Consider the following 9829-nt stretch of genomic DNA (forward strand, 5'->3'; position numbering starts at 1 on the left):
GGGGAGGAGAGAGGGCTTCTTTGGGTCCCACACCTGGATACCTGACTTCCTTAGTGGGGATCCAAGTGCTGGAATGTTCCAGCCAAGAACTGGTCATAGTTCCTACTTCCTCCCCAGAACAGCCTAGCATTCCCAAAGCAAGGCTCTGTCCTTGCTCCAGACACCACTGTGTCCTGTTAAATCAGATCTGCCCACCAAAGGAGAGCACACTGGCCCTTATCCTTCAGTGATCCCTGGTGTGTTCTTGGTTTTATTTGTTCCAGCGCTTAGTGCAGAGTTGGGCACAAAAAGCCACAGTGAGATGTCTGCTGACTGGAGTTGGTGGCAGGCCCAGATCAAAACACTGCAATACAATGTGATGCAGAAGCTCGTCTGTGTGTTTGCTCCAAGTTTCCAAGCATTAGGTATCTCTAAGAACGTCTGTGGAACTGAATTAAAGGGCTAAATGCCAAAAACATTTCCAAAACGCAGTCAAATACATCAACACCATGTTACATTTTCCTTTACGGCCCAGAAGGGCCACTAGGACTGCAAGACACTCTTATCCCCATTTCCCAGGTGACACATCTGAGGGTCAGGAAGGTCAGAGAGGGCATGGCAGAGCTGGGGGCAAACCCAGGCAGTGTGGCCCAGTGACTCTCTTCTTCCTATGACAGCCCAGATGCTGTTTTCCAAATGGCCGGGGCTCTCTCCTGCCTTGTCTTCCTCTACCAGTTGGAAAAGACCCATCTGTGGCAGGAGGAAAGGACATCAGCACAGAGACCCAAGAGTTAAGGACCAAACAGGAGAACAGTAGCTTTCCCAGGGCTCTCCTAGCTGACTCCCATTTGCATCTCTCTGGCCAGAGGCAGGTCACATGGTCACATGATCAACCTAGCTGCAAAGGAGTCTGGGAAGTGGGTGTGTTCACAGCCCCAAGCACACCTGTCCTTCTCTCAAAAGGAGGAATGGAAATGAAGGTGGCTGGGCAACTTTGCTGGGCCTGCCTCATTCTGGATGATGGCCATGAAAGGGATCACTATGCGGATTATCATTATTATTATGGCCATTCCCTGCCTGTCCTCAGCACACCTCCCATGCCTAAGCCAGGAAGGTACTTTCCGCATCCCAGCCCACATACACACACAAACACACACATACAGACCCTGCAGAAGGGACTCCCAAGCCCCCATCGCACCCACTCAAGACACAGGTCACTGTGGCACCCTGCCAGTCTCAGGAAGACAGAAGAGCCCAGGGCCCCAGGACGTGCCCAGAAAGGTTCTCAGCCCTGCCCCTCCCCCAGCACCAGCCCCAGCAGGAACCGCTATTTTGAGAGCAGGCGTCACCTCGTGATGGAGCAGTTCTCACCGGAGCCAGGCACACCTTGACTGATGCCCTGGCTCTCTCGGCCTCCCCTCTCCTGCCACCTACAGCCTTCACTCCCCAGCTTCATGCCCCATCTCTGCCTCCTCTCCCACTCATAAAGCCCTTTCCAATCCCCTCCCTCCGTCTATCTAAATCTCTCCTTTCTCTCCTGCCTCCCAGTTTTATTAAAGCCTGCCCACAGCCCCTGAGTCCCTAGCAGTGACCACAACACTGATGCTGACATGGATTGAGCCCTCACTATGTACCAGGCACCAGGCTATTCTTTTACAGCATCATCTCATTTCATCATCAAAGCAATCCTATGAGGCATCTCTGTTCCTGCTTTACAGATGTGGAAACTGAGGCATGGAGAGCCCCAGTAACTAGCCCAAGATCATAGACTTAGTAACACAGAGCAGGGATCCCAACCTGGGTGCCCTGGCTCCTTCACCTCTGTATCTACAGTCTGCTCTTCTCCCGCAGGTGCCTGCACTGGGCTCGAGGACATGGGCCTGAAGCAGGAGCAGCAGCTGCCCTTGAGTTCACCACCCAGGGAGGGGCAGCGAGGACTCGGCCTTCTGGATGGACAGGGGACATCCCCTCTGGACCATTGCTGTGCTGGCAGCCATAGGACTGGAAGAAGGTGGTGTCCTCCCCGGGACAGGCAGGCAGGAGAGGGACGTCAGGCTGAAGGAAGAGCAGGGACTCAGGGGCTGTGGGCTGGCTTTAATAAAACTGGGAGGCAGGAGAGAAAGGAGGGATTTAGATAGACGGAGGGAGGGGATTGGAAAGGGCTTTATGAATGGGAGAGGAGGCAGAGACGGGGCATGAAGCTGGGGAGTGAAGGCTGTAGGTGGCAGGAGAGGGGAGGCGGAGAGAGCCAGGGCATCAGTCAAGGTGCGCCTGGCTCCGGTGAGCACTGCTCCATCACGAGGTGACGCCTGGACAGGAAAAGTGACACAAGCACAAGGCCGGGCGGGGATGAAAGGGTGAGGAGCTGACCCTGCCCTGAGAGCAGGATCTTCCTTACATCTGTACCTATCCCTTCTCCAGCCGATCTTCCCAACCCAGGAATCCAACTGGGGTCTCCTGCATTGCAGGCAGATTCTTTACCAGCTGAGCTATCGGGAAAGCCCCATCTGCATCCCAGGAGCTGCACCTGCCACACCCCGTGCCAGGCCCGCACAGGCCCCCAGGGAGACTTTAACCAGGGTGACCTGTGAAGGTGGGGGCAAGGCTGAGGAGGGCCAGGGCCCTGAGAGCAAAAACCCACACCCATGACTGGCGAGAGGAGGGGAGAGCTCCTCTGGGCCAGGCTGGGAGGCGCAGCCTCTGCAGGGGTGCAGCCGACATAGCAGCCCCATGGGAGGGCACCCAGAACAGGGTCCCCAAGCTCACTGCTCCCCGCATCCACCTCCAGTGTCCCCGAGACACACTGGTCAAACCCAACAGAGAGACAAAGGACAGGTAGCCTACTGATGCATCCGTGGTGGGCGGAGTTATGCTCCCCCAGGGCGTCCACAGAGGCACCCCTGGAATCTTACAGGGCAAAGGAACTTAGCAGATAGGATTCAGTCAAGGGCCTTGAGGTGAGATTATCCTGGATCATCCAGGCTGTGCTTGCACGCTAAGCCGCTTCACTCGTGTCCGACTCTTTGCGACCCCACGGACTGTAGCCCACCAGGCTCCTCTGTCCATGGGATTCTCCAGGGAAGAGTACTGGAGTGGGTTGCCATGACTCTGTCCAGGGGATCTTCCCGACCCAGGGACTGAGCCCCCATCTCTTAAGTCTCTCCTGTGTTGGCAGGCGGGTTCTTTACCACCAGTGCCACCTGGGTGCTTAAAGAAGGAGGCAGGAAGGTCAGAATCAGAGAAAGGAGATGTGATGATGGAGCCTGAGAGGCAGAGAGAGACAGAGAGAGGCTAGAAGAGATCACTGCTGGCTGTGAAGATGGAGAAAGGGGGCCACGAACCCAGGAAAGCAGGCAGCCTCCAGAAGCCAGAAGAGGCAAGGACACGAGTTCTCCTAGAGTCTACAGAAGAAAGCAGCCCTGCTGACACCTTGACTTTAGCTCTGTGAGTCTAATTGAGGTTTTCTGATCTCCAACCCTGTAAGAGAGTAAATTTGCCTGCTTTACTATGCTGTGTGTGGTCACTTGTCACAGCAGCCACTGGAAACCTCTACACTGGTTCTGTAGGTCAGCCTCCCAGGACAGGAAGCATGGAGAGAAGGGCAAGGCGGCTTTGGAGAGGCGGACATGTAGCCAGCACAAGAGCAAAGGCACAGTGGGCATCAAAATCGTGAGACATGTTAGGGGATGGTGAGCTGTCTGCTGGAGCATATGACACGTGGCAGATGGGGCTGGAGAGGGTGGGACAGGAAGGCCTTGAAACAACACCAAAAGCAGGAGCCAGAACTTTGTACTCGGGCAATGGGGAGCCATGGAGTGTTCCTGAGCAGGAGCAGCTTGATGAGATTTGGATCCCATCAGATTGAAGAGGGACTGGACAGCAGTAGGGAGGTTGGAAGGGCAGAGGGAGGAAGCTAGTTAACAAGCAGTTGTAAGCTGGCTGACTGACAGGAAGAGCCCTCAGAAGACAAACAAGGGACACTGCCTGTGGCTTTACCTCTCCCGTAAGCAGCTTCAACCCTGGCCCATTGGTCCCTGACCAGCCCTCACACTCACTCCAAGCTCCCACCTCCAGGTCTCCACACCTACCCTTTCCCTGGCCTGGAGACACCCCTGCTGCTCCTCCCCATTGAGCTTTCCCAATCTGCAAGTATCAGCCTGAGGACACCTCTTTCAGGGAGCCATCCCGAGGAGCCTCTAGAAACACAGGGTCCTCAGGAACCATCTCACCCAGCCCTTCCCCTGCTCTCTCTCTTCCCCTTTTTTTTCTGGTTAATTTTTGTTAAATTGAAATATCTGCTCTGCTTAGTAGCTCAGGCACGTCTGACTCTTTGCGACCCCATGGACTGCAGCCCACCAGGCTCCTCTGTCCATGGGATTCTCCAGGCAAGAATACTGGAGTGGGTTGCCATGCCCTCCTCCAGGGGAATCTTCCCAACCCAGGGACTGAACCCAGGTCTCCCACATTGCAAGCATATTCTTAACCATCTGAGCCACCAGGGAAGCCCGAATTGAAGTATAGTTGATTGATAATGGTATGTTAGTTTCAAATCAGACAGTAAAGAATCTGCCTGCAGTACAGGAGACCTGGATTTGATGTCTGGGTTGGGAAGATCCCCTGGAGAAGCAAATGGCAACCCACTCCAGTATTCTTGCCTGGAGAAGCCCATGGACAGAGGAGCCTGGCAGGCTACAGTCCATAATGTTGCAAGAGTCAGCCATGACTAAGTGACTAACACTTCCATATATATAAATATATATATTTTATATTGACATATATTTATTTACATATTCATAGAATACATAAATATACATATTCTTTTTCAGATTTTTTACCATCCAAGTTGTTCCCTTTGTACACAGTAGTGTGTCTATGATACTCCCAAATTCCTAGTTTATTGTCGCCCCCGGGCCCCCCCCCCGCCCCCCACTCTCTTGCATCCCTTCTCACCTCCGCTCACATGGCCCCACAGCCAGGATGTTCATCGCCTGGATTTGAATCCCACCCCTAGGAGGTGCCTTAGCCTCTATAGCTCGATGTCTCAGCTGTAAAGTGAGCACAATGGTAGCACCTGCTTGGTAGGGCTGTTGTGAGGACTAAACAGATGTGAACACACAGATCCGCCGGCACAAATCCTGTGGGGTGCGAGACAGGTAGACGGCAAGCGTGCACGTCTGCTGTGATTACCCTCAGACAGAGTTCAGGGGTGTGGGGGCTCCTTCTAGAGCTGAGTTGAACACAGGCTTATGCTCCTTCCTCCCACTGCCCCCAGGCCTGCCCCCAGGCCACCAGCATGCATCTAATCCATCTTGCACATGGTGTCCTGTAAATATTTGAAGGCAGCAATCAGTGTCCCCTGAGCTTTCCAGTCTCCAGGTAAAGCAGCCCAGTCCCTTCTCTTGCGACTCCCACAGTGAGGTTTCCAGACCTTTCTGCATAAACTTTTTGCAGCGCCCGGGCAGGGCTCACCTGGGATACAAGCTTCCTTCGCCACAGGCTCACTGGGCTTTGTGCTGGTCTCTGGGGACACTGAGGCAAGGAAGGTCCCATCTCAGCTTCCAGAGCAGGGTCATTTCTATATACTTTTCACCTCTGTCTGAGATGCAGTGATTTGGTTGCCTAGGAGATAGTGGTCTCCATCTGGGTCCCCTGCCTGGGGCATCTCAAACCTTTCCCCTCTTGGCCCTCACTCCTGAGGTGGTGAACAGGAAGCCAGGAGAGTGGGGAAAGGCATGGGTGGGGAATTACCACTAACTTGCTGTGTGTCCCTGAGCAAGTTGCTCCCTCTCTGGACCTTGCCCGGGAGACTACATGAGACCAGGACTGCCTGCAGGTGGGCCTGGGTGGATGGGCAGTGCCAAAGGAACAGTAAGAACACACGGCTTCTCAGGGAAAACATGAAGCTGCGGGCTTGGGTTCAGAGCAAACCCCCCCATCCCCACAGCCCTCCCCACATCCTCCGTGAAGTCTGCTTCATCACACAGGAGAGAGGGGTTTTCAGGAAAACTGAAGAGAAGGCTGACTTCCACATCCTGGGGGAGTCTCACAGAGCAGAGCGGGCCCCAGGAAGCTCCAGAAGCTATGCTCAGAGGAAGTGGAGCTGCAGGGCCCTGGGGGAGGGGCTCCAGAGAAGCCGCTCTCAGCATTTGCAAGGAGGGGATGATTGGCATCTGGATCTCACGGTGCTAGACATTCTCCTTCGCTTTGGGGAAGCCCAGCAAAAATATCATTTCCTTTTCGCTCTCAAGGAGACAGAGGCCCCAGAGGTCTCCAGAAAGCCCACAGCAGAAACAGGACTAGAACCCGAGCCTCAGCCTCCAGCAGAGGCAGGGGAGGCTGTGCTTAGGGGCTGGCGGGAGGGGACAGAGGGGGTTGAGGTGGAGGCCTAGAGGAGCTCCCCCTTTCCTCCATCTGCCCCTCTCTCGGCTCAAGCATTGGGAGACGGGTCCACAGGACAAAGGCTGCTGCAGGAGGGCCTGGGGACAAAGCCACCACTGGGTGGACCAAGTTCTAAAATAAGCCCGACTCCCCATTCGTGTGGTCACCGTGGCAACCAGAAAGTTGTGCAGCAGAAGGAAACCAGTACCACTGTCAGTGCTATGGGGAATAGCCTGCTATGGCCGGGCCCTGGGGTAGGCACACACAGGCTGTCCTACTGAAGCCACTGTCGTCTTCATTCGGCGGATGAGAGCACGGGGGCTGAGACAGAGACCCTGGCCAGAGCGACTCGGAGCCCAGGTCTGTCTGCTCCCTGGCCCAGCAATGGATGGGAATTGGGAGGCCTGGATCCAACCTCCCATCTCTTTCTCTGTCTCCTGGCCTCCCAGGCACCTCATTTCTTCTGAGCCTCAGTCTCCCCCTTCCCACCTGAAGCACTGTTAAGGGGTAGAGATGAAGCGAGTTCTGCATCCCTCCAGCATGGCAGGGGTGGGGAGCGTGTGTGACTGTCCATGATCTGGGACTCTGGGATGCCTGTAATAATCTCCTGCCCTATGGGCTTAATTACAGTGATGGCCTCCTGGGATTCATTAATCGTGCTTCCCTTTGGCATGGAGTGTCACACAGACTTGTTAGTTAATGCTCTCTCTGTGCCCAAGCTTTCACATCCCCTTCTTCTGGGGACCAGCCCTGTCCCCTGGCCACAAGAGCAGGAAATGAGCCAGATCTGACCAGTCAGTCATTGACCTCATCTCTCTGGCAACTGTGATTGGTCCAACAGAGAAGGGCATGCCCAACAGAGCCAATCAGACAGCTCCCCTGGGACTGGTATGTGGATACCAAGAAAAGTGAAGCTCTTGCTTTCCCAGAAGATGGGGGAGGTTGCAGAGTTGGGATTTGCAGTGACCTTATCACTCATACACTGGAGAAGATGTGACTATCTCCCAGGCTTCAGCGGCAACAGATTCTATTCTAGCTAGTCTAATCAAAAATAAAATTTTTAAAAGCATATTAAGGGGCTGAGTTTCCAGGAACAATGGCCCAAAACACACTGTAGAACTGGGCCACCATCAGAAAGCTGTGCAAGAAGGAAGTCACCCCTTGGCTGCCAGCCAGAACCATGCCTGCTCCACTACAGTCCACGCAAGGAAACCGGTGCTCTCTGCTCTTTCCCCACAGAACTCAGCTCCAAATTCTAGTCCACGCAATTGTTCTTTATGGCAGGATTTACGTTACAGCTGCACTGCTACCTGCAGGAGAGCCTGGAAAATGTAGTTGTGGAGTTTTGCAGCTTCTGCAGCACAGGAGGCATGCTACGTGGAGGGTGTGTTCAGTGTGGCCTGTGTCAAAGGCAAAGGCTGGCCCTCACCTTCATCGCTGTCATTGGAGGAAATGCTGACACCACGTCACACACGGCCCTGAGCAGGAGTCGGGGAACTTGCCTGGGCTCGGCTGTATCCTCACTGTGTGTCCTCCATGAAACATCTCTCACTTGAGGCTCAGTTCGTTCTTCTGTCATTTAGGGATGTGGAGACCTGTCCCAAATGCATCTCCAAGTGGTTATGAAGGTCAAGGTGAAAGAGTAGGTGGGAAAGACCCTGTGCACAAACCTGTGTACCTGGGCAAGTTATTACTAGTCAGTAAATGGCTTTAAGGAAGAGAGGGTGGGACGACTTCCCCAAGGTCAGGAAAGACCATGTGGAGGACTAGAACTTGAAACTGTGAATTCGCCCTTAGGTCTCAGGGGAGTGGGAGGGAGTGGTGGGAGGAGCAGAAGAGAGGGGTGAAACGGCTCCAGGAAGTGGTAGTGGTGGGTTGTATTAAGTTGTCTGTGGCTGTATAGCAAATTTCCCCAAAACTTAGTAGCATAAAACAACATACATTTATTAGAGTTTCTAGGATCAGGAATCTGGGCACAGTTCAGCTGGGTCTCTTATGAGGTTACAGTCAGGGTGTCAGCCAGGACCATGGTCTCATCTGAAGGCTTGTCTGGGGAAGCTTCCATGCTCACTCCCATGGCTGTTGGTAAGTCTGCGGTGCTGGCAGGCTGTTGGCACAGCCAGGCAGCTCACAATGTGGCAGCCAGCCACACTGAGTAAGAAAGGGAGAGAGGGATAGGCCACCCTGATATAAGCAACCCTCTTTCGTAACCAAATCTCAGAAGTGGTAATCCATATTCTACTTTTAGACTCAAGTCACTAAATCAGTCCCCACTCAAGGGGGAGGATGGCATGAGAGCACATGGACCAGGAGGTGGATCATCCCGGCCATCCAGGAGGGCGCCCACCACAGGCCCCAACCCTCAGGCCCTCTTCTCTGAGAAGATGGGTCAGTGGGTACAGGAGGCTGCTCCCAGTCCTTGGCACCAGCCCTGGGTCCTGTGAGTGGAAAAGCTGAACTGAGTCTGCACCTGGCTGTGCCCCTTCCCCGGAGGGAGGAAGATGGAGGTGGGAGAACAGGACAGAGTGCAGGTTACACACACGGGCAGCGGCAGCAACATGCCCCCCAGCAAGATGAGGTTTTATCCAATAAAACAGGAGGCCTGGAGGCCTCAAAAAGCAACGTGTTATCACATGAGGAGCACTGGACTAAGAGTCAAGAATTCAGGGTTCTGACTCTGGGGAAGCTTCTAGCTGGCTGTGTGTCTGCGAGGAAGTTACATGCCCTCTCTGGGCCCCAGTCTCTGCAACTGTAACACAGGGGTGGTGATCTGATATTGCCCAGGTTCTCTCAAGCTCTAGTGGTCAGTTTCTCCTCCATGTGAAGGGGATCACAAATGGATGGAGGCCACCTAGAGGCTTGGCCTGGGCCTCCACCACCCTCCCCAAGGACCCTGCCCCCAGGAGCCTCCCCTTCCCCTCCATCCTCTCTCCCGCTGCCCCTCTCCTTAGTGCATTTCCCTGGCCTTCCTTCCTGACCCACAATTTCTATGTTCATGCAGCCCAGCCTGCTCCCAACCCCATTCACTCTTTTCCAGCCCCCAGCCCCCCACAGAGCGAGGTAAAACCAGACTGGGCTTAAGGAAAGGACTGAGCTGGTGGCTTGGGCCAGGGGACTAGATGGCAGTTGGAAGCTGTTCAGCTGATGCCTGGGGTTGGCTGGTCTCTTGTTTTCCTCCCCTGGGAAGGTGGGATGATGCTTCCAGACTTGAGGCAGCTGCTCTGTGATGTTCCTCCTCCCCCTTCTCACCCCAGCCCTCCTGATGGAGAAGCAGGGTGCACATGGGGCTGTGAACAGAGCCAGCAGGGCACTACTCTGGCTCCAGGCCTGGGGGGCTTATGGAACTGCAGCCAGCTGCCCCAGCCCCAGCCAGCCCCCTTGGCTCCATCTCAAAGCACAAGGCCACCCCAGGACCCATGCGCTGGACCTACAAAGGAGCCCCTTCCTCTTGGAAGATAACTTAGCACTTGGT

Source organism: Oryx dammah, unplaced genomic scaffold (genome assembly GCF_014754425.2).
Source record: "Oryx dammah isolate SB20612 unplaced genomic scaffold, SCBI_Odam_1.1 HiC_scaffold_29, whole genome shotgun sequence".
NCBI lineage: Eukaryota > Metazoa > Chordata > Mammalia > Artiodactyla > Bovidae > Oryx > Oryx dammah.